The 24,886-nt window shown below is 37.9% G+C and overlaps 1 pseudogene; it reads right to left on the reverse strand.

Moving 5' to 3' along the window:
* Positions 1–24,379, reverse strand: part of LOC110127743 (E3 ubiquitin-protein ligase Hakai-like) — a 48,860-nt pseudogene extending 24,481 nt beyond the window's left edge.
* Between the last annotated feature and the right edge of the window lie 507 nt (positions 24,380–24,886).

Genomic DNA, 24,886 nt, shown 5'->3' on the forward strand with positions numbered 1-24,886 from the left:
TTACCTTATGCTTATAAAGATTAAGTAATTTCAACCTTCTCATTACCCTTCATTGTATGGGGGAAAAAATGGAAAAAGAGGAAGAGACAAACAAAAATTAGAAATGGCTGTAAAGTGTAAAAAAGAAAGAGGGGAGGATGGGAGATAAGTGATCAAAAGACCACTGTCTTTGATGGAGGAGCAGTTAGAGGAGATAGTTCAGGTAAATCCTTATTTTTTTGGTTGTATATCCATATAATTACTGACCTGTATTTACCCTTGTTTTGATATAAGAAACCAATACTTATGCCACAAAATAAGACTTTTGGACTCTGTGGGAGAAGTCGAGGGTGGGATGTTTCAAGAGAACAGCATCGAAACATGTATTTTATCTAGGGTGAAACAGATCACCAGCCCAGGTAGGATGCATGAGACAAGTGCTCGGGCCTGGTGCACTGGGAAGACCCAGAGGAATCGAGTGGAGAGGGAGGTGGGAGGGGGGATCGGGATGGGGAATACATGTAACTCCATGGCTGACTCATGTCAATGTATGACAAAACCCACTACAATATTGTAAAGTAATTAGCCTCCAACTAATAAAAATAAATGAAAAGAAAAAAAAATAATGTCATTTCCCAAGAATTCTTTAGCAAAGAATTTGACTCACATAGTAAATGTGGAGATCATGCCATGAGCTATAATTTGATTCGAGGGAGGAATCGATATCCTGATTTTGGAGACTAAAATACTTTGTGGTATCTTGGGGCACCTAAGGCACTTCTCCTCTATATTTTTTATAAATAGGAAGTGTTCCCTCATTTAAGATGACCTGCTTTAGTGCTAGAAGAGAAGAGCTAAGGGTTAAAAACCCATCCGTCTTTGAGGAAAATTCTTTTTGTTTATTTGGAGAATGATTACTTATGTTTACAGAGTATACAAATTAAAAACAGAAAAACATAGCCATCCTTTTTCATGGAACCTAGTAATAGCTAATTGTATTAATATATATACTTACTCATCTGCAAAGCAAATGAGTAAGTATACATTTTTGAGTGCATAAACTGATTAATCTCATCAATTAGAATTCTAGATTGCTCCTTAATGTTGCAGTTAAAAAGTATTACAATAGAGAGGGCAGTTAGTGCTAACATGCCACAGGGAATCTAGATGTGTGACATCTAGTTCTGATTGGGAGCAAGTTGATGTTGGCAGAGGCACTGCAAATCATAGTCAGTGTGCCCCAAATATCCAGATTCCCTCTTGCATTCCCTGGCGGCTCAGACAGGCAAGAATCCACCTTCTGTGCAGGAGATCTGGGTTCGAATCCTGGGTCAGTAAGATCTCCTGGAGAAGGGAACAGCTACCCATTCCAGTATCCTTTCCTGGAGAATTCCATGGACCTGGTGGGAGGAGCCTGGTGGGCTACAGTCCAGAGGGTTATAAAGAGTCAGACACAACTGAAAGACTAACACTTTCACTTTTCATACTCTCTTAGGTTATAATAAATTTCAACAAAAGCATCAAGTAACTTTCTGGATATTTGATATTGTTCTGTGATGTGATTTTATTCATGCAGTTTTATGTATCTAGGTCAGTTTTTTTGTCCTTTTAGCTTCCATCTGCTCAGTTAGTCCTATATAGGTCTATTAGAATTATTCTATTAGACACCATTGTTGTCGTTGTTCAGTCCCTAATTCTTTTCTGACTCTTTAGCCTGTAGCCCGCCAGGCTCCTCTCACCATGGGATTTCCCAGGCAAGAATTTCCTTTTCCAGGGGATCTTCCCAGATCAGGCATCGAATCTGAATCTTCTGCATTGGCAGGGAGGCCCATTAGAGACCATTACTGGTGCTCACAATATGCTAACCTTTATTTTTTGTTTTCAATAATATCTGTATCTTCTATCAGATTACTAAAAAACAAACAAAAAAAATTAAAAGCAACCACAGAAAAATCCCTTAACTTTTTTACCTACTTTAACAAATCCTTTCACGTGTTAGGCAAGTTTTGGCAAATAAAGCAATATGCTATCTTTGTGAAGCAACAAAACGTGTCAAAAGATGCAATAGAATGTCTGCATGATTTAACATCTAATAGAAAGGAAAAAGGAAATTATAATTATTTTATGTATCAAATGAGAACCATCATGCTGAAACCTGAAGGAAATACTTGCAGAGAACATTCAGTTCAATAATATTCTCCAATTCAGTGGTTTATGTCGAATTCTCTTTCTTGGGTAAGCAGAACCCCCCTGGACTAGACATTTATATTGTTTAGTGTGAAACTGAATATTCAGTTAACTTGGATTTATTTTTACCTACTCTCATACACTTCAGAGATTCCACAAATATTAATTTTATATTTATCATAAGTATTTAATCACCTACATCCCATAGATAAACTGGATAAATTAAAAGTGATTATTGACAGTGCTCTCTTCATTTCTTGATAATATTCATCTCATATAATGAGATTCTATGATTTCCTTTAACACTCACATATGATCTGGAAGAGAGGCTGAAATTTCCCAAAATAACTTTCAAATTATATCTGTCTTAATGTAATTGCTTCTGCAAATGTAATGCCCTGGTAGTTTATTGATCACAGTTATAATGTGCTTTTTATACTCCGGCACTGTAGACTACCCTTCATTGCTACATTAACTTACACCATTTAAAACTCATTTTCTTTTCCCTTAACTCTGTACTAATAAAGTCTGACAAAGTTTTGAGTTCTCCTTTAATATTTTTTCCTACACAACATGATTACTGGTATTGCATAGTAGTTAAATGGATGGGCTAGGGAATTAGATACATCTAGGTTCACATTTAAATGCTGCTGGTTTTAAATTAGGGAAGTTGAGTAATTTAAATTTACTGCAACTGATCACCTCGCTTCAAAAATGATAATTAGACAACGTCACCCTGGTGGCTCAGACGGTAAAGTGTCTGCCCACAATGTGGGAGACCCAGGTTCGATCCCTGGGTCAGGAAGATCCCCTGGCAAAGGAAATGGCAACCCACTCCAGTATTCTTGCCTGGAAAATCCCATGGACAGAGAAACCTGGTAGGCTACAGTCTATGGGGTCTCAAAGAGTAGGACAAGGCTGAGCGACTTCACTTTCACCCTACACTTTAAGTATTATATGTGTAATGTGTGAAAATCATTTAGCCCAATCTTGGCTAAAAAAAGTAAAGAAAGTGAAGTTGCTTAGTCGTGTCTTATTCTTTAAGACCTTATGTCATGGACTGTAGTCCACCAGGCTCCTCGGTCCATGGGATTTTCCAGGCATGGATACTGGAGTGGGTTGCCATTTCCTTCACCAGGGGATCTTCCCGACCCAGGGATTGAACCAGGGTCTCCCACATTGTAGGCAGACGTTTTACTGTCTGAGCTACCTGGAAAGCCCAGTCTTGGTTATTGTGTCTGATTGCCTTCTGGGTGGTGTTGTAAGCCTAAGCACTTGTGAATTTGGTCATCTGAGTATATGATAGTTCCTAAATATTTTAATGAACAGAGAATTAAAATCATCTATGAATGATATCTATCTTTCTTATTGTTTTCTATCATTTTATTTACTTTCATAGTTATAAATTTAAGCTGTTTGTTCTTGGTGGTATGATAAGGTAACAAAGTTTATAAATGGTTTACTGAATGGAAAATACAGTATTAATTTCTGCTAAGATAGACTTCACTTCCAAATTTTCATTTTGTATAGTATATGAAAAATACAGCTAGGCAGTTCCCATTTTATGACATCCAAAACAGAGAATTTTTTTAGTTTTCTCATGAAGATAAGTAACTGGGAAATGTTGACAAAATTCTTTTAGTATAGACAAACTGATCATGGTGATAGTGACTTAATGTGAATTGAAAACAGAAAACAATAGTCTCTTCAATGACAGTTGAGACATCAATTATTGAGTATACATCAAATTGAAATGCTAAGCAATTATTAATAGTTAATTGTTAATTTTCATAAAACCCAAAACACAATCATCTCTCCTAGGCTCTCAAAATTAGAACATGTGCTTACTTATTTTTGTAGACATATGCATCTACCCTAATGAAAACAATTCAATGTATCTTTATAATAATTCTCATACATTATATTCAATAATGACTTGATAGACCCTACATAAATATGACTTCTAATAACAAAAAAAACCCTTTAAGTTTATACAAGACAAAAGAAAGTTGATCTCTCCCTAAAAATGTAGATAATATTAAGAAAATTACTATGTCTGATTAATTTGTATCAACTGTATTTCAGTCTGCTTTTGTTGTATGATAAACAACATTTTAGTGACATAAAACAATATCATTTATTTTTCATGTACATTTCTGTAAGTTGGCTGGTGTAAAGTTCATCCAGGTTGGACTCAGCTGGCTTTGGCTCCAAGATAAGGAGTGGAGCCAAGCCCACTGTAGGTATCTATGTATTGACTTCATTATATGTATATATTTTAAATGTAACAATTTAAATATTTCAAATATGTGTATATTTAAATTATTTCAATAACGACATTGCTGTATTATATTTCATGGTATGGGCATACATTACATTTACTTAATCAGTTTCTAACAATGTGTATTTATGTTTTCTTACATTTTCACTATTAGAAAAAAATGTTTCCCCAGGCATTAATGTACACACATTGTTAATCTTACATAAGGCAAATCTTTAGAGACTAAAAAGAAGTAAAGTAATTGCTATAATATAAGATATGCACATTTCTAATGCAATAGTTTTTTTCAAACTGCTTTCTATAGAGCAATTCAATCTTTACTCTCAACAACAGTTGGCATTATTAAAACCTGATGGCTAAAATATGCTAATAATGTTCTAATCTGCATTCCTTTTTATTATTAATGAGATAATGTACCCTTTTATGGACCATTTTTATTCCCTCTTTTTTGGCTCCATTTCATAATTGCTTCCCAATTATTTAATTGAGTGGGTTTTATTTTCTTTCTTTGCTTTGTAGGAAATGTTATATATCCTGGATCTCAATACTCTGTATGGTAGACATGTGACAAATGTTTCCTTTCAGTTCCTGCTTCTCTATTAACAATATTTATTGTTAATCAGAATTTTAATTTTGATACAACCAAGTTTATCAAAGTTAACTTTATGACTATTGCTTTTTATGTTCTGTTAATATTTTTCTCTCCCATAGACACAAATATTGCATACTAATTTTTATTCTAATTCTTCTAATATTTTTAAAGCATATACTGTAGAACTATAGTCTTATGCTTACATCCTAGTATGCAATTTAGTAGCTTTATGACATTGAGTGCTTCACTTTGCTAAACTACAAATTAGAATTAGAATAAAAAACAGCATATTTGCTACTAGTGGTGACTAAGTGACATGTTAGAGGAACACATACTCAGTTATATTGTATTGGCTTATCCACTGTGCAAAAAATGTATGGTGCTATTTGTGGATCTGGGCACTCAATTTGTTCCACTTACCTATTTGTCTATCTAAGGTGACCAACTGTCAGAGTTAGCTCTTGAATTTGATTTCAATGAACATATTTTGGATTGCTAGTAAATAGAAACTTGCTTACTTTTTTGTGTGTTTTTTGCCTTTTATTCTTTTTCCTTATTAAACTCAATAATTAGTTCTAGTAGGTTTTGTTTATTTTTGTCGATTTTTTGGAACTTTCTATGTAGACTAGAATGCTATCCATATATAAAGACAGGATTATTCTTTCTAACCAATTTGTTTTATGACATAAGTTTTAAAATACTTCAGATTTAAAATACTTCTGTGGTTTAGGAAGCTCTGACCTTGACATAATTAAAACTTACAATATATTAGTATACCTACAAATAAGCATTTGGAAGAAAAGTCAGTGTCTCACTAAATTCATCAGTTAGTCTGACACAGTGTTCCTAAAGCTAAAACGTGGCTGAATATATGCTTACAATCCAAGTCTTTAAAAAAGAATGAGAAATATACTATTACTCAGTATACTATGACAATATAATTGATAGTTAATAGTTTTCTCATAAAGACTTGGTAGATAAATGTAAGTAAATGAAAATATAACTATGATTCACTGATATCTTAATTATGTCACTTTGTATTTGTTGTTGTTGTTTAGTCATTAAGTTGTATCACACTCTTTGTGACCCCCATGGACTGCGACATGCCACGCTTCCCTGTCCTTCACTCTTTCCCAGAATTTGCTCAAACTAGTGTTCACTGAGTCACTGATGCCTTCCAACTGTCTCACCCTCTGTTGCCTCCTTTTCCTCTTGCCCTCAATCTTTCTCAACATCAGTGTTGACTTTTTGCATCAGGTAGCCAAAGTATTGGAGCTTCAGATCACTATCAGTCCTTCCAATGAATTATCAGGGTTGATTTCCTTGAGGATTAACTGGTTTGATCTCGTTGCTGTCCAAGGAACTCTCAGGAGTCTACTCCAGCACCACACTTTGAAAGCATCAATTCTTAAGCACCCAGACTTCTTTATGGTCCAAATCTCACATCATTAACTGACTACTAGAAAAACCATAGCTTTGACTATGCGGGCCTTTGTAGCAAAGTAATGTCTTTGCTTTTTTAATACCCTGCCTAGGTCTGTTATAGCTTTTCTTCTAAGGAGCAAGCGTTGTTTAATTTCATGGCTACAGTCACTGTCCACAATTATTTTGGGGCTCAAGAAAATAAAATCTGCCCCTGTTTCCATTGCTTCCCCATTTATTTGCCATGAAATGATGGGACCTGATGCCATGATCTTAGTTTTTGAGCTTCTTAATTCTCCTTTCTCACTCTCATCAAGAGGTTCTTTAGATCCTCTATGCTTTTTGTCATTCAGTCCAGTTCAGTTCAGTCACTCAGTCATGTCCAACTCTTTGTGACCCCACAGACTGCAGTACACCAGGCATCCCTGTCCATACCAACTCCTGGAGTTTACTCAAACTCATGTCCAATGAGTTGGTGATGTCATCCAATGATCTTGTTCTCTGTCATCCCCTTATTCTCCTGCCTTCAATCTTTCCCAGAAACAGGGTCTTTTCAAATGAGTCAGCTCTTCACATCAGGTGGCCAAAGTATTGGAGTTTCAACTTCAGCATCAGTCCTTCCAATGAATATTCAGGACTGATTTCCTTTAGGATGGACTGGTTCAATCTCATTCCAGTCCAAAGGACTCTCAAGAGTCTTCTCCAATACCACAGTTCAAAAGCATCAATACTTTGGCACTCAGATTTCTTTATAGTCCAACTCTCATATCCATACATAACTACTGGAAAAACCATAGTTTTGACTAGACTGACCTTTGTTGGTAAAGTAATGTCTATGTAACTTAATATGTTGTTTAGGTTGGTCATATGCAAAAGTAGGGAGTCAGGAAATACCTGGAGTAACATACAAATTTGGCTGTGGAGTACAGAGTGAAGCAGGACAAATGCTAATAGAGTTTAGCCAAAAGGACACACTGGTCATAACAAACACTCTCTTTCAACAACACATGAGAAGACTACACAGACATCCCTGGATGGTGAACACTGAAATCAGACTGATTATATTCTTTGCAGCCAAAGATGGAGAAGTTCTATACAGTAAGAAAAAACAAGACTGGGAGCTGACTATGGCTTAGATCATGAACTCCTTATGCCAAGTTCAGACTTAAATTGATTAAAGTAGGGAAAACTATTAGACCACTCAGTTATGGCCTAAATCAAATCCCTTCCGATTATACAGTAGAAGTGACAATGAGATTCAAGGGATTAGATCTGATAGAGTGCCTGAAGAACTATGGACAGAGATTCATGACACTGTACAGGAGATATGGAACAAGACCATCTCCAAGAAAAAGAAATGCTAAAAGGCAAAATGTTTGTCTGAGGCCTTACAAATAGCTGTGAATAGAAGAGAAATGAAAGACAAAGAAGAAAAGAAAAGATAAACCCATCTCAATGCAGAGTTCCAAAGAGTAGCAAGGAGACATAAGAAAACCTTCTTCAATGATCAATGGAAAGAAATAGAGGGAACAATAGAATGGGAAAGACTAGAGATAACTTCAAGAAAATTAGAGATACCAAGGGAACATTTCATGCAAAGATAGGCATGATAAAGGACAGAAATGGTGTGGACCTAACAGAAGCAGAAGATATTAAGAAGAGGTAGCAAGAATACACAGAAGAACTGTACAAAAAAGATCTTCATGACCCAGATGATCACGATGGTGTGATCACTCACCTAGAGCTAGACATCCTGGAATGTGAAGTCAAATGGATCTTAGGAAGCATCACTATGAATAAAGCTAGTGGAGGTGATGGAATTCCAGTTGAGCTATTTCAAATCCTAAAAGATGATGCTGAGAAAGTGCTGCACTCAATATACCAGCAAATTTGGAAAACTCATTAGTAGCCACAGGACTGGAAGAGGTGAGTTTTCATTCCAATCCCAAAGAAAGGCAATCCCAAAGAATACTCGAACTACTGCACAATTGCACTCATCTCACTACCTAGTAAAGTAATGCTCAAAATTCTCCAAGCTACGCTTCAACAGTACATGAACTCTGAACTTCCAGATGTTCAAGCTGGATTTAGAAAAGGCAGAAGTCCCAGAGGTCAAATGGCCAACATCCTTGGATCATCAAAAAAGCAAGAGAGTTCCAGAAAAACATCTGCTTCTGCTTTATTGACTATGCTAAAGCCTTTGACTGTGTGGACCACAATAAACTGTGGAAAGTTCTGAAAGAGATGGGAATACCAGACCACCTGACCTGCCTCTTGAGAAATGTGTATGCAGGTCAGGAAGCAACAGTTAGAACTGGACATGGAAAAACAGACTGGTTCCAAATTGGGACAGGAATACATCAAGGCTGTATATTGTCATCCTGCTTATTTAACTTACATGCATACTACATCATGAGAAATGCTGGGCTGGATGAAGCACAGGCTGGAATCAAGATTGCCAGGAGAAATATCAATAACCTCAGATTTGCTGATGACACCACCCTTATGGCAGAAAGTGAGGAAGAACTAAAGAGCCTCTTGAAGATAGTGAAAGAGGAGAGTGAAAAATTTGGCTTAAAACAACATTCAGAAAACTAAGATCATGGCATATGGTCCCATCATTTCATGGCAAATAGATGGGGAAATAGTGGAAACAGTGACAGACTTTATTTTGGGGGGATCCAAAAGCACTGCAGATGGTGACTGCAGCCATGATGTTAAAAGACACTTACACCTTGTAGGAAAATTTGTGACCAAACTAGCCAGCATATTAAAAAACAGAAACATTACTTTGCCAACAAAGGTCCATCTAGTCAAAGCTATGGTTTTTCCAGTAGTCATAATGTGAGAATTGAATTATAAAGAAATCTGAGCACTGAAGAATTGATGCTTTTGACCTGTCATGTTAGAGAAGACTCTTGAGAGTCCCTTGCACTGCATGGAGATCCAACCAGTTCATCCTAAAGGAAATCAGTCTGGAATATTGATTGGAAGGACTGATGCCGAAACTGAAATTCCAGCACTTTGGCCACCTGATGGGAAGAACTGACTTATTTGAAAAGACCCTGTTGCTGGGAAAGATTAAAGTCAGGTGGAGAAGCGGACAACAGAGGATGAAATGGTTGGATGGCATCAATGACTCAATGGACATGAGTTTGAGTAAACTCTGGGAATTGCTGATGGGCAGGGAGGCCTGGAGTGTTGCAGTCCATGGGGTCACAAAGAGTCGGACATGACTGAGGGACTGAACTGACTGATAGCTTAAATGGGACTTCCCCGGGGACTCAGTGGTAAAGAATCCCCCTGACAAGGCAGGTGATGCAGGAGACAGGGATTCAATCCCTGGGTCAGGAAGATTCCCTGGACTAGAAAATGGCAACCCAGTCCAGTATTCTTACCTGAGGAATCCCATGGAAGGAGGAGTCTGGCAGGCTACAGCCATGAAGTCATTAAGACATCGGACATGACTTAGCAACAAAGCAACAAGAGCTTAAAACAGATTTTTCAGGGAGATATATCCCATAAATTATTTCTTTCTAAATTTGTTTAATATAAGTAAACCTAGGCAAATGAGAGTCAATCTGCTGAGAACTTTTATTCCATAGATTAGGATCCTTCTTTGAGGAAATGATATTGGCCTTTTGCCAGGAATTCAGTTGTTTGTATGTATACAAGGAGATTAATTAAGCTACCTTCTTTTTATTCCAGAAGTGATCCCCTAGTAAAAGGAGAGGATCAACAGCTGTCTAACCATTTCTTCCTCTTTGTTTAATGCAGGAACTGCAAAAGTTGGGACACTGGGAATGTGTATAAGTTTGGATTCTCCAGAGAAATATAACCAATCTAATCAGTCAAAAGAAAAGCTTTGAAAGCAAAAATGCAATGCAACTTTGAGGCTACCCAAGCTCTGTACCTGCCAGCCTGCTATAGAAGATTTCAAATTTGCCAGCTCCAACAATCACTTGAGCCTATTTCTTAATTCTTTTCTCCAAGAAGGCCAGTTTTTGCTCCTAAGGCTTTTCAGCCAGTTGGATGAGGCCCACCCACATTATCTAAGGTAATCCTAGTCCAAGTCAACTGATCGTAGAGGGGATACACACATACAAAACCCCTCCACCACAAAACTGAGATTAGTGCTCAGTTAAACAACTTGAGTGCCATAGCTAAGCGAAATCTACACACAAACCATCACAGAATGTGGGTCGTCTGCTGATACAAATGATTCTTTCATTGGAAAAGTATTCAGACCATTTTCTAAACACAAGAATCTCACTTGATAATGGATTTCTGTTGACAAGCCTGATTTTATGTTATGACTGGTTAGAAACTGTTTATTATACCTAGTTTCAATCAATTGCCATCTGGAAACTCATAGTGTACTGGTGTTTAAAATATTTTTTGAGAGATATCTCAAAATATTGAGATATCAATATTTTTGATATTGATATCAAAAATATCAATATCAATATCAAAAAATATTGCCTATATTGCCTATTATAGAGTGGCTTTGCTCTATCTGGGTTTCCCTGGTGACTCATATGGTAAAGAATTTGCCTGCAATGCAGGAGTCGTTGTTCAGTCGCTCAGTTGTGTCCAACTCTTTGCAATCCCATGGACTGCACCATGCCAGGCTTTTCTGTTCTTCACCATTTCCTGAAGCTTGCTCAAACTCATGTCTGTTGAGTCAGTCATGCCATCCAATCATCTCATCTGCTGTTGTCCCTGCAACACAGGAGACCTGGTTTTAATTCCTAGGCCTGGAAGATACTCTGGAGAAGGGAATTGCAACCCACACCAGTATTCTTGCTTAAAGAATTACATGGTTGGAGGAGCCTGGCGAGCTACAGTCCATGGGGTTGCAAAGAGTCAGATGACTGATTGATTAACTTTAGTCTATATGGTGGTGCAAGTGGTAAAGGTCCTGCCTGCCAGTGCAGGAGACACAGAGACATGGAATTGATCCCTGGGTCAGGAAGATCCCCTGGAGGAGGGCATGGCATCCCACTCTTACTTCGAGGAGCCTGGCAGGCTGCAGTCCATAGGGTCACACAGAGTTGGACATGCTGAAGTGACTTAGCACACACTCAGCACACACATATGCCATATTGCATTTTCAAAAGATGGCCACAGTAATATCATCCAGCTCACATACATCCAACTTTGTTATCATGACATTTCTCCCACTGAGAATAACTTAGAGGAAAAAGATATTATATAATTATATCAAAATATTGGTTTTCAGATGGATAACATATCTTAATGTTAAGATATTTAGCATTTTAATAATTATTACATTTTTTTTAATTGCAGGTTTTCTCTTTATGTTTTCTCTTTATGTTTTATATATATATAAAACTATCCTTAAAGTACTTAATCTAAAAATTTTAATATACTTCTCTAGCTTTTTGGACTTGATTCTAAATGTTACTGTGCTGTGTGCTTAGTAGTGTCTGACTCTTTTGAGACCCCATAGACTGTAGCCCACCAGGCTCCTCCAACCATGGGATTATATAGACAAGAATTATAGAGCAGACGGTCATTTCCTACTCCAGGCGACCTTTCTGACCCAAACCTGTGATTCCTGTGTCCCTACAGTGGCGGGAGGATTCTTCACCGTTGCATCACCTGGGCCGCCCCACATGTCACCACCTCTAAGGTATTTTGTGCTAGGTATTCTCAGGGAGCCTAGACTTTTCTGCTTTGTGACTCTCTGTGACTATGAAAAGCTCTGAGCTTTCGGCTCCTAGTGTCATTATCCTGTAAACTGACAAATGCCTCAGTGGAAGTGATTTCTAGAATGCTACTAATCTCTGTTATTTTACTTCTCTATAGGATTTTATTTAGCCCTTCATTTCATAAATTTTCTCTTGTTTTCTATTTCCTTTTACTATTGCTTTATATCAAGGCTTAAGCGAACTTCTTTTTCTCTTTAATGTTAGACATAATTCCCTGAAACTTAAAATGCTTTATGCTTCATGTTTATATACAACAAAACACTATAAAGATGAATGAAAATTTTGTGTGTTGTCAGTGGCTTTGTTACACAGCTTTTTAATCACCCTCATAGCCATACTGGTCAATGTCTTTTCAAATGGGTTTTTTTTTCAAGTAGGGAATCCTAAATCTTAGCCTATTGTATAAAACCTGGCTGCCATGTTCTGGGATATGAGAGGAAAAATAGGACTGAGGGACAGTCCTATTTAAGCTTATATCACATATATTCCTTCCTCACCTATACTTATAGTAAATCTCCAGAATCTTGCTAAGTTTGAATATTTGTTTTCACTTGGCCTCCTGGTTTAGAAGAGGGTGTATAAGAATATTATTAAAAATCCTTATTAAAAAAAGATCAACTTGTCTGGGTTCAATCTAGTTTTTAATTCAACCTGTGTGAGTTGAGGACTTGATACATCTAAATTCTGAGCACTGGGGGATGAGGGAAATGGCATGTCTTTGGGGCAGATAGCTTAACTTCCCAGGGCTCCCACTTCTTGTCAGTTTAGATTACATCTTTCCCTGGCATCAAATGACTGTGTATCTGATACTAGCTCCTTCTACTGTCTGTTATTTTCTACTCACCTATTTGTCTTTCTGGGTTCTTGATCTTTCATTCCACATGTTCACTGCAGTAAGTTTCTCTGATGGAAAGGTTACATTCCTTTATCTAATCCATCATAATTAATTGTTACTCTGCCTTAGACTTTCACCTGACTTCTAAAGACCAAAAAAAAAAAAAAAGCAACAAATATAACTATGCATTTCCAGTTATACAGGTAATACTCAAGTCATGGAGCCTTTTATAACCAAGCCTTTATTTAAAATATGAATAAAAAGTATTACAGAGACATAAAAAAGTTGACTCTAGATAAAACACTTTGTCAAGGAAACATGGCATGTGATGTGTTTTCTTGACTTCTGTATTTGTCCATTTCAGTTCAGTTCAGTCGTTCAATCGTGTCCAACTCTTTGTGACCCCATGAATCGCAGCATGCCAGGCCTCTCTGTCCATCACCAACTCACAGAGTCCATCCAAACCCATGTCCATTGAGTCCATGATGCCATCCAACCATCTCATCCTCTGTCGTCCCCTTCTCCTCCTGCCCTCAATCTTTCCCAGCATCAGGGTTTTTTCAAATGAGTCAGCTCTTCACATCAGGTGGCCAAAGTTTTGGAGTTTCAGCTTCAACATCAGACCTTCCAATGAACACCCAGGATTGATCTCCTTTAGGATGGACTAGTTGGATCTCCTTGCAGTCCAAGGGACTCTCAAGAGTCTTCTCCAACACCACAGTTCAAAAGCATCAATTCTTTAGTGCTCAGCTTTCTTTATATCCATACACGACCACTGGAAAAAACCATAGCCTTGACTAGAAGGAACTTGTGGACAAAATAATGTCTCTGCTTTTTAATATGCTGTGTAGGTTGGTCATAACTTACCTTCAAAGCAGTAAATGTCTTTTAATTTCATGGCTGCAATCAACTTCTGAAGTGCTTTTGGAGCCCCCCAAAATAAATTCAGCCACTGTTTCCCCATCTATTTGCCATGAAGTGATGGGACCAGATGCCATGATTTTAGTTTTCTGAATGTTGAAATTTAAGCCAAGTTTTTCAGTCTCCTCTTTCACTATCATCAAGAGGCTCTTTAGTTTTTCTTCACTTTCTGCCATGAGGGTGGTATCATCTGCATATCTGAGGTTACTGATATTTCTCCTGGCAATCTTGATTCCAGCTTGTGCTTCATCCAGCCCAGCATTTCTCATGATGTACTCTACATATAAGTTAAATAAGCAGAGTGACAATATACAGCCTTGATGTAATCCTTTTACTATTTGGAACCAGTCTGTTGTTCCATGTCCAGTTCTAACTGTTACTTCCTGACCGGCATACAGTTTTCTCAAGAGGCAGGTCAGGTGGTCCTGTATTCTCATCTCCTTCAGGATTTCCCACAGTTTATTGTGATCCACACAGTCAAAGGCTTTGGTATAGTCAGTAAAGCAGAAATAGATATTTTTCTGGAACTCTCTTGCTTTTTCGATGATCCAGCAGATGTTGGCAATTTGATCTCTGGTTCCTCTGCCTTTTCTAAAACCAGCTTGAACATCTGGAAGTTCATGGTTCACATATTGCTCAAGGCTGGCTTGGAGAATTTTGAGCACTATACTACTAGTGTGTGAGAACAGTGCAACTGTGCGGTAGTTTGAGCATTCTCTGGCATTGCCTTTCTTTGGGATTGGAATAAAAACTGACCTTTTCCAGTCCTGTGGCCACTGCTGAGTTTTCCAAATTTGCTGGCATATTGAGTGCAGCACTTTCACAGTATCATCTTTTAGGACTTGAAATAGATCAACTGGAATTCCATCTTCTCCACTAGCTTTGTTCGTAGTGATGCTTTTAAGGCCCACTTTACTTCACATTCCAGGATGTCTAGCTCTAGGTGATTGTGAGTGATCACAACATCGTGATTATCTGGGTTGTGAAGATCTTTTTTGTACAGTTCTTCTGTGTTCTTGCCACCTCTTCTTAATATCTTCTGCTTCTGTTAGGTCCATACCATTTCTGTCCTTTATCGAGCCCATTATTGGATGAAATATTCCCTTGGTATCTCTAATTTTCTTGAAGAGATCTCTAGTCTTTCCCATTCTGTTATATTCCTCTATTTCTTTGCATTGATCACTGAGGAAGACTTTCTTACTTCTCCTTGCTGTTCTTTGGAACTCTACATTCAAATGGGTATGTCTTTCCTTTTCTCCTTTGCTTTTCACTTCTCTTCTTTTCACAGCTATTTGTAAGGCCTCCTCAGATCGCCATTTTTCCTTTTTGCATTTCGTTTTCTTGGGGATGGTCTTGATTCCTATCTCCTGTACAGTGTCATGAACCTCTGTCCATAGTTCTTTAGGCACTCTGTCTATCAGATCTAGTCCCTTAAATCCATTTCTCACCTCCACTGTATAGTCGAAAGGGATTTGATTTAGGTCATAACTGAATAGTCTAGTGGTTTTCCCCACTTTCTTCAATTTCAGTCTGAATTTGGCAACAAGGAGTTCATGATCTGAGCCACAGTTAGCTCCTGGTCTTGTTTTTGCTGACTGTATAGAGTTTCTCCCTCTTTGGCTGCAAAGAATATAATCAATCTGATTTCACTGTTGACCACCTGGTGATGTCCATGTGTAGTCTTCTTTTGTGTTGTTGGAAGAGGGTGTTTGCTATGATCAGTGTGTTCTCTTGGCAGAACTCTATTAGCCTATGTCCTGCTTCATTCTGTACTCTAAAGCCAAATTGCCTGTTACTCCAGGTGTTTCTTGACTTCCTACTTTTGCATTCCAGTCCCCTGTAATGAAAAGGACATCTTTTCATGGTGTTAGTTCTAGCAGGTCTTGTAGGTCTTCATAGAACCGTTCAACTTCAGCTTCTTCACCATTACTGTTCAGGGCATAGACTTGGATTACCATGATATTGAATGGTTTGCCTTGGAAACGAACAGAGATTATTCTGTTTTTTTTGAGATTGCATCCAAGTACTGCATTTTGGACTCTTTTGTTGACTATGATGGCTACTCCATTTCTTCTAGGGATTCCTGCCCACAGTAGTAGATATAATGGTCATCTGAGTTAAATTCACCCATTCCAGTCCATCTTAGTTTGCTGATTCCTAGAATGTAGATGTTCATTCTTGCCATCTCCTGTTTGACCACTTCCAATTTGCCTTGATTCATTGACCTAACCTTGAGCTAACATTCCAGGTTCCTATGCAATATTGCTCTTTGCAGCATCAGACCTTGCTTCTATCTCCAGTTCTGTCCATACCTGGGTGTTGTTTTTACTTTGGCTCCATCCCTTCATTCTTTCTGGAGTTATTTCTCTACTGATCTCCAGTAGCATATTGGGCACCTATCGACCTGGGGAGTTCCTCTTTCAGTGTCGTATCTTTTTGCCTTTTCATACTTTTCATGGGGTTCTCAAGGCAAGAATACTGAAGTGGTTTGCCAGTCCCTTCTCCAGTGGACCACCTTCTGTCAAACCTCTCCACCATACCCGCCCATCTTGAGTGGCCCACACGGCATGGCTTAGTTTCATTGAGTTAGACAAGGCTGTGGTCCATGAGATCAGATTGGCTAGTTGTCTGTGATTGTGTTTTAGTCTATCTGCTACCGATGCCCTCTCTCAGCATCTACTGTCTTACTTGGGTTTCTCTTACCTTGGACGTGGGTTCTCTCTTCACATCTGTTCCAGCAAAGTGCAGCTGCTGCTCCTTACCTTGGACGTGGGATAGTTCCTCTTGGCCACCGCCCCTGACCTTGGACATGGGGTAGCTCCTCTCAGCCTGCTCTGTTCCTGCACCGTTGCAGCCACACTTGGCATTCATTAATTACAGCACCAAACTGATGGTCAAAATTATTTACATTCCCTGTGCCGTCCAGGGTCCATAATCATAACCATTCTTTTATCTCATTCTCTCATACCAAGCCATTATTTCCCCTGTCTTAAATCACCCAGGTGCAGCTCTGAGACAAAGAAGACCACTATAGCTCAGAGCCCACCTACATTATTGAAATTATCAAATCGTAAGCCATTTCTTCTGCCCTATCCTGCCATTCTTGCAAAGACTCTGGCCTGGGCTATCCTTTGTTTCTCCTTTCTGCTTCCTGACCAAACCCATGTATCTTTGCATGCCATGGTGAGCCCTCTCCATGACATGGTGTGCACCCTACTCTTAGGAAATTTCAGTAAGAAAAATCTTTCAACAGCATTAGTTCTTCCACATCATCATTCAGGTGTCTCTGAATTAAATATCCTGAAGATGCAATTGCCACACAGTCAAAAAAAACATTGCTGATAAGCATGAAATCCATTTAAAAAAAGTTTTCAAAAATTGGGGACTTTGTTATAACAAAATTTGTATATACTTGTTTTAATCCATATGAAAGAAAAAATAATATGAAGACATTGAATCTTAGAATCAAATATTGATCACTACAGCTGAATTAGGAAATATTTACCAATATCTGATGTAGAAACAGGCATTAAAATAAAGATGTGAAAATTCTTAAGTTATCCATCCATATCTTAAGTTATCACAACTTATCCAAGTTATTCCAATAATTTTTTACAACCATAGTGGAAATTATTTTAAGGAGCTTATGCACTATGTAATGAAGCTAATGAAGCAACATATGCATGAAATGTGAACTCTTTATCTCTTTCTAAATACAAGTATAGTCAATATATAAACTTTGATATGTATATATCATGATTTCATTCTGTAGAAACCTTTCTTCTTTCCACCAATTCCCACTCCCCCTCTCTCAATGTGGTCATTGAATTTGGGGGCAAGTGATATTGGAAAGAACATAATAATTAAAAGGCATTACATGCCTGCGTGTTGAGTTGCTTCAGTTGTGTCCGACTCTTTGCGACTCCATGTCTCTTTATGTCTCCTTCATTGGCAGGCAGTTTTTAATTCCAGTAATTTTTTATAAACTTAGTGGAAATTTTAAGGAGCTGATACACTATATAATGAAGCTAATGAAGCAACATTTACATGAATTTTGGACTCTGCTGCTGCTGCTGCTGCTAAGTCACTTCAGTCGTGTCCGACTCTGTGCGACCCCAGAGACGGCAGCCCACTAGGCTCCTCTGTCCGTGGGATTGTCCAGGCAAGAACACTGGAGCGGGTTGCCATTTCCTTCTCCAATGCCTGAAAGTGAAAAGTGAAAGTGAAGTCTCTCAGTCATGTCTGACTCTTTACGAACGCATGGACTGCAGCCTACCAGGCTCCTCCATCCACGGGATTTTCCAGGCAAGAGTACTGGAGTGGGGCGCCATTGCCTTCTCTGTTTGGACTCTTTAACTCTTTCTAAATACAAGTAGAGTCAATATATAAACTGTAATGTATACAGTTTAAGGAAAAACATACACTTGAGCAAGATGAGTTGTTTTGTTGTATAATCATTAGCTCTGGGCTTAAAGAAAAAAAAAAGTTTTATGTGACTAAGACAAAGGAATGTAGGAACAACAACAACAAAAAAAGTGTCCTTTTCTCCTCAAGACCTCTAGACCCCTTTTCCCCCTTGGGGGACCCCAGACTTCTTATCAACCTACCTGAGAATGAACTCTCTGATTCCATAATCACCCCTTTTTCTTTTCTTTTAAACCACTGGCACAACCTGGGAAGCCCTACAAGACATTACACTAATAATTAAATGAAGGAATTTTTAGAAGATAAATATCATCAGAACTGATAGTGTTGATAGAGGTACACATATAACCTTAACTCCATGGTAACTGCTGAACTTCTTTTGTGTCTGGTGTTAAAGTAAGTCTAAGAAGTTGGTTGTACACACACAATTAATGCCCAAGGATTTGGTGTAACACTTAGGGTTGGCCCTTGTGTGGCAGACAGGATACTAAAAAATGAGGCCTACAAGAGCTGCACCATTAGGGAATGCAGAATGAGTTTACCATTATTTCTCTTGACTTCACCCCTTCCTTTCTCTCTTCAGTTCTAAACTCTGATACCTGAAAACATATGACAGACATTTGGAAACATATGATAGGCATTTTGTGTAAACTTAAATTCTGATGCTGGGAAACTAAGCTACCCTACCTCACTGTGACTGACACATAATACCCAAATCCCAAATCAGTGTGGTTCTTCAAAGGGGCATTTTTCAGAACCAAAGAAGATTTATAAGCGCGCATGTCCAGAGACTTGCATTTTTTGTGCAACAAAAGTTTTCTTATCAAAAAAACAAAAAACAAAAAACCTCTGTCAAATAGAATAGCTAAAATCTTACATTATGTCTTCTTTAATTTTTACCTTTCTAAATATGGAAGGGTGCTAATTATGGACATTTATTACTAATCCATGAGACATGGGGATTTGTAGAATTTACTTGATGGTTACATAAAATTGTATGCATATTCATAACAGTATAAGTAGAAATTAACTTTTGTGATATAGCTGGGTCTTATAAAATACATGCTTTGTGATTCAGTCACTCAGTCATGTCTGACTCTTTGCAACCCCATGGGCACGCCAGGCTTCCCTGTCCTTCGCTATCTCTCAGAGTTTGCTTTTAAACTCATGTTCGTTGAGTTGATGATGTCATCCAACCATCTCATCCTCTGTCACTCCCTTCTCCTCCTGCCCTCAATCTTCCCAGTATAATGGTCTTTTCCAGTGAGTCGGCTCTTCACATCAGGTGGCCCAAGTATTGGAGCTTCAGCATCAGTCCTTCCAATGAACATTCAGGGCTGATTTCCTTTAGGACGGACTGGTTTAATCTGAGCGTTATTTCTACTTCCACTCAGTCTCTTCATTCCTTCTGGAGCTATTTATTCACTCTTTTCCACCAGCATTCTGGACACCTACTGACCTGGGGGGGCTCATCTTTCAGATATTTTTGGCCTTTTCATACTGTTCATCGGGTTCTTAAGGCAAGAATGCTGAAGTGATTTGCCATTCCTTTCTCCAGTAAAATACATTTTAATATTCCACTTTTGGAATTTGCTTATTAAAGCAAAACAACATTGAATGAGTTTTTAGTAGTTTCTAGATAATCCAATTAATTATCAAATACTTTTAATAGCCTAAAATCTCTTTTTCTAGATCCAGTTTTCTGACATGATATAAATATCCTGGGGTCTCAAAGAGGAATGCTAAAGTCTAACAGGGATATTGAACAGTGAACTAAAGCATATAGTATCTTCCAAATATCTATGTTTAAAGTTTTTGGTATGCTTATCTTATTTATTATGGTTCTCAATGCATGAAAGATGTCTACTTTAATTTAAAACAGATACAATTGTTTAGTGATGTCATAGAGAAGAAATCTAAGAGAAAGGGTATAATGAGGATGTTCAAGAATGCTGGAGAAAAATAAATTTCTAGGAAAGGGAGTTATAAAGTGGATAAAGTGCTTGAGGACCATGGGAGTTGAATAAGGTTTCAAAAATGGAAGAGGAACAGAAACATCGAGAAGGGACATTGAACATAGGTATCCAAGCAGCATCTCTTAAGGAGGCAGAAGCTTTTTTGGAGGAATGAGCTGAAATCTTTGAAAACAATTTGTTAGTTAAAGAGAAAGGAATTTTAAAGGTGTAAAAAACACTGCAAAAGAGAGTGAAAGAGAGAAATGGGAAGATTGAAAATTTTGCTAAGTAAAGAAAATTCAATTTTCTTGTGGACAGAGGTCCAATGTGACTATTACATTTATCAAACATCATGAGATATGTATGACACCCTCCCTTATCAATTCCTCTTGTCCCGTTTTTCCTGTTATTACCTTTACCTCTCCTCTTTCATGAAATTCTGGCATTGGGTCAATATCATTTGGAAATTACTACTGCTGCTGAATTTCATTTAGACAAGTGACAACACACATCTGTGACTATGACATTTAACCTACTAAATATAAAAGTAAAACAGCATATTAACAAATGCCACCACCATCACAGAAATAAAGAAAAAATTGGCTCAGGTTATATTGAGAATATTTAAAAACACAAATGTATTATAAGTCTGAAAATAGGCCCTACAGGAAATTATATTTTATTTCTGTGGTAATTTATTCACCTTAAGTGAAGAGTGACGCACTGTATATAGTTTATGGGATTATAATTCTGATAATTAGCGCTTTAAACTTTCATGACACTTTAGCTTCTCTGATCTTCAAATTATTTTACATTCCATTAGAATCATACATTACTGGGTGGGGACAATCAGTAATTTATTCATATTGATTTATGTCAGAGAGGGTATAGTTTTGATGTCTGAGGTGAAATAAAGCACTAGGAATCAACAAAAGCTAATTTTGTTACTGCAGTCTTAAATAATTGTTCAAGTGAAGAAAATATGCATGTAATTCAAATATCTCATTCCTATTAATGTAGAAGGGAATTGAATCATTACCACTGTCTCGTCAATTGGGCTTTAGAAGCACTGGCCAGATAACTTCATTTATACAACCAATTTAAATTTTCTTTAGCCTTGACTCATTGAACAGTGGAATTTAGTACTTTGTAATAAACTGGGATTTTAAAGGAAAAGAAAATTGTATTGGTTTTCTACTTCTTGACACATACCCTTGCAATGGAAGACTATTGCATATCAGGAATTCTTCATAGGAGAGATGTGCCTTATGATAAAAATAGTTGTTTAAGAGCCCCTTTTGACCAGTTTCTCAGTTGTGTGAAATTCCATGTATCTTAATTAGCATAGGTTCTAAGAAGTGTATTTGTTTATAATTCCATTTAATATGATTAATGTGAAGCCAACTATAGCATACCATACCAGTTTCTAGACTCAGAATATTTGTGTCTCCTCCTTAAAAAGCTAAAAGACATTTAGCTTTTTAACATTGAAATAGCTTAGAAGGAAAAAGCAGGGATGTAAATGAGACAGGTCTCATGCATATTTCCTGCTAAAATTTTAGGTAGAAAATTCTATCAACAATTTGCTCAACTGCTTTCTATTACTTAGCAACATATAATTAATGAAATATTACAAAATCTGATTTAATCCTGCTGAAAATTCAGTTAGGCTTTTTATTAATCTTACCAGGTGTGACAGGAAAGAAAAGGCACAATCAAAAAGTTATTTAAAGATAATTTAATGAAATGCTGTTTACAGCAGTAGATGCAGAGTCGTAGTTCAGTTGCTCAGTCATGTATGACTCTTTGCCACCCCATGGACTGCAGAACGCAGACTTCCCTTTCCTTCACCATTTCCCAGAGCGTGCTCAAACTCATCTGCATCTAGTCAGACTGACGTCATCCAACTGTCGTCCTCTATCATACTCTTCTCCGCCTGCCTTCAGTCTTTCCCAACATGAGGGTATTTTCTAATGAGTCGGCTCCTCAGATCAGGTGGCCAAAGTATTGGTGTTTCAGCTTCAGCATCAGTCCTTCCAATGAATATTCAGGGCTGATTTCCTTTAGGATCAATTGGTTTGATCTCCTTGATGTCCACGGGACTCTCAAGAGTCTTCTCCAATATCAGAGTTCAAAAGCATCAATTCTTTGCTGCTCAGCTTTCTTTATAGTCCAACTCTCACATCCATATGTGACTACTGGAAAAACCATAGCTTTGACTAGATGGACCTTTGTTGGCAAAATAATGTGTCTGCCTTTTAATATGCTGTCTGGGTTGGTCATAGCTTTTCTTCCAGGGAGGAATTGTCTTTTAATTTCATGATTGCAGTCACCATCTGGAGTGATTTTGGAGCCCAAGAAAATAAAGTTTGTCACTGTTTCCATTATTTCCCCATCTGTCTGACATGAAGTGATGGAATTGGATGTCATGATCTTAGTTTTTTGAATGTTGAGTTTTAAGCCAGTTTTTTCACTCTCCTGTTTCACTTTCATCAAAAGGCTCTTTAGTTCCTCTTTGCTTTCTCCCATAAGGGTGGTGTCATCTGCATATCTGAGGTTATTGCTATTTCTCCTGGCAGTCTTGATTCCAGCTTCTGCTTCATGCAGCCCAGCATTTCACATGATATACTCTACATGTAATAAGCAGGGTGACAATATACAGCCTGATGTACTCCTTTCCCAATTTGGAACCAGTTTGTTGTTTCATGTCCAGTTCTAACTGTTGCTTCTTGATCTGCATTCTCTGGAGGCAGGTAAGGTAGTCTGGTATTAGCATCTCTTGAAGAATTTTCCAGTTTGTTGTGATCCACACAGTCAAAGGTTTTAACGTAGTCAATGAAGCAGAAATAGATGTTTCTCTGGAATTGTCTTGCTTATTTTATTATTCACTGGATGTTTTCAATTTGATCTCTGCTTCCTCTGCCTTTTCTAAATTCAGCTTGCACATATGGCTGTTCTTGGTTCATGAACTGTGGAAGCCTAGCTTGGAGAATTTTGAGTATTACTTTGCTAGCATGTGAGATGAGTGCAATTATGTGGTAGTTTGAGCATTCTTTCACATTGCCTTTCTTTGGGATTGGAATGAAAACTGACCTTTTATAGTCCTGTGGCCACTGCTGAGTTTTCCAAATTTGCTGGCATATTGAGTGCAGCGCTTTCACAGCATCATCTTATGGATTTGAAATAGCTCAGCTGGAATTCCATCACCTCTATTAGCTTTGTCATAGTCATACTTACTAAGCCCACTTGACTTTGCACTCCAGGATGTCTGTGGTTAACCATAGTGGTTATCTGGGTCATTAAGATCTCTTTTGCATAATTCTTCCATGTATTCTCGCCACCTCTTCTTGATATCTTCTTCTTCTGTTAGGTACATAACATTTCTGTCCTTTATTGTGCTCATCTTTGCATGAAATATTCCCTTAGTAACTCTAATTTTCTTGAAGAGATCTCTAGTCTTTCCCATTCTACTGTTTTCCTCTGTTTCTTTGCAGTGAACCCTTAGGTAGGCTTTCTTACCTCGCCTTGTAAGAACTCTGCATTTAGATAGATATATCTTTCCTTTTCTCCTTTTCTAAGCTATTTGTAAGGGCTCCTCAGAAAACCATTTTGCCTTTTTGCATTTCTTTTTCTTAGGGATGGTTTTGATCACCACCTCCTGTACAATGTTACAAAACCTCTGTCCATAGTTCTTCAGGCACTTTATCAGATCTAATCCTTTGAATCTATTTGTAACTTTCACTGTATAATCATAAGGGATTTAATTTAGGTCATACCTGAATGGTCTAGTGATTTTCCCTATTTGTGTTGTTGGAAGAGGGTGTTTGCTATGACCAGTGTGTTCTCTTGGCAAAACTCTGGTAACCTTTGCCCTGCTTCATTTTTTATACCAAGGCCAAACTTGCCTGTTACTTCAGGTATCTCTTGACTTCCTACAGTTGCATTCCCATCCCCTATGCTGGAAAGGACATCTTTTTTTGGTGGTAGTTCTAGAAGTTCTTGTAGGTCTTCATAGAACCATTCAACTTCAGCTTCTTCCGGATGCATAGTCGAGTAGAAATGAAATGAATGGTAAGACTCCCAGGGACCTGCAGTAACTGGAATCTATGACCATACCTAGCTTTACACAGGAGAGAGTACTTTCATTAGAGCTTAGCATTACAGCGATTGATCTGCAGTCATCTGAATATCACTGTGACCATAGAGAATGCACCCATTGACCAAACATGGCCCAGGATTAACAGAGCAGGGCTTCCCTGATAGCTCAGTTGGTAAAGAATCTACCTGCAATGCAGGAGACCCCAGTTGGATTCCTAGGTCGGGAAGATCCACTGGAGAAGGGATAGACTACCCACTCCAGTATTCTTGGGCTTCCTTGTGGCTCAGTCCATGGGGTCACAAAGAGTTGGACATGACTGAATGACTTTCACTTTCACTTTTAACTGTCTCTTTCCACCTACCACTTTGGCCAAAAATAAACTGATGGTCAAAGGATCTAAAGGTTAATCTAAAGTATAGAGAAGTCAGAAAAGGATGGAAAATAGTTCTGCACAG

This window comes from Odocoileus virginianus, chromosome 8 (genome assembly GCF_023699985.2).
Source record: "Odocoileus virginianus isolate 20LAN1187 ecotype Illinois chromosome 8, Ovbor_1.2, whole genome shotgun sequence".
NCBI classification, from domain to species: Eukaryota; Metazoa; Chordata; class Mammalia; order Artiodactyla; family Cervidae; genus Odocoileus; species Odocoileus virginianus.